The sequence below is a fragment of the Cynara cardunculus genome (genome assembly GCF_001531365.2).
Source record: "Cynara cardunculus var. scolymus isolate 2C chromosome LG 6, CcrdV1, whole genome shotgun sequence".
Taxonomy (NCBI): Eukaryota; Viridiplantae; Streptophyta; class Magnoliopsida; order Asterales; family Asteraceae; genus Cynara; species Cynara cardunculus.
Genome location: NC_037533.1, coordinates 5457433 through 5458471, shown reverse-complemented (window position 1 = coordinate 5458471; position 1039 = coordinate 5457433).

The following is a 1039-nucleotide window of genomic DNA, read 5'->3' as shown; positions in this document are numbered from 1 at the left end:
TATATTATTAAAATATTCAATACATTTAATAAAATATTATTTTTCTCTCTTAAACATTTATTATAAATACCTTTTATTGATGGAAATTGGAAAGTATTAAACTAATAATTTCTCTCTCTGTTTACAAATTTCTTTACATTTTTAAAGCATCTCCAACAGTTTCTTCAAAATGTGAAAAATGAAAAAAAAATGGGGATTTGGAACCTATATTTTTCTTCAAGAGATTCTCCAAACTATCTCCAAAATGGAGAAAGTGAAAGAGGTTTTCTCCAACAAATTCCCCAAAATATCTCCAAAAYGGAGTGAGACGGGGTTTTCTCTAAATATGGAGATCACCCCAAAAATAATTACCAGGTGGGAGCATCAATAAGAAACTTTGAAAATAAATATTTAAAGAGCGAAATAATATTTTAATAGATGAATGAAATATCTTAATATTATAATCAATGTTTGATTCTCTAAATTAGAGAATATTTTGAAGATGAATGTAATTTTTTTTTAGAGATTTCGACTTCTGTTTCTTCATTTTTGGAGAAATTTTGGGGAATCTATTAAAGATGTTCTTACAATCTCTCTCATCTTTTCTCTATTTTAGCATACAAGATATCATAGTTATTATACTAAAATCTCTCTTTTCTTTATTTTTAACATAGTTGTTGGACATAATCATAGAATGGATAATACATCAGAAAGTTTCTTTGAGTCTTCCGTGTATGAGATTGTTCTCAAATACAACATTTGGTGAAGATATTCAAGGGCACAATATTGGATAACACAAGATTGGATTAGACGGTACTAATTGTTTTGTCATGTGTTTGATGCGACTATAATTTTTTCGTTAAAATAATCATACAAGATGTATTATTGATCAGAAATCTGTTTAGACAAATACAACTGGTCTTCTAAATTTAAAAGTTCTTTATCACTTAAAAACATATTTAATTCTTTTACATGATGGTAAAAGCCTAGATTCCGATAGATTGGCACTAGAAGACAGAAACAATAAAAATTCCTTCTTATTTTTTCAAGACAACAAAAA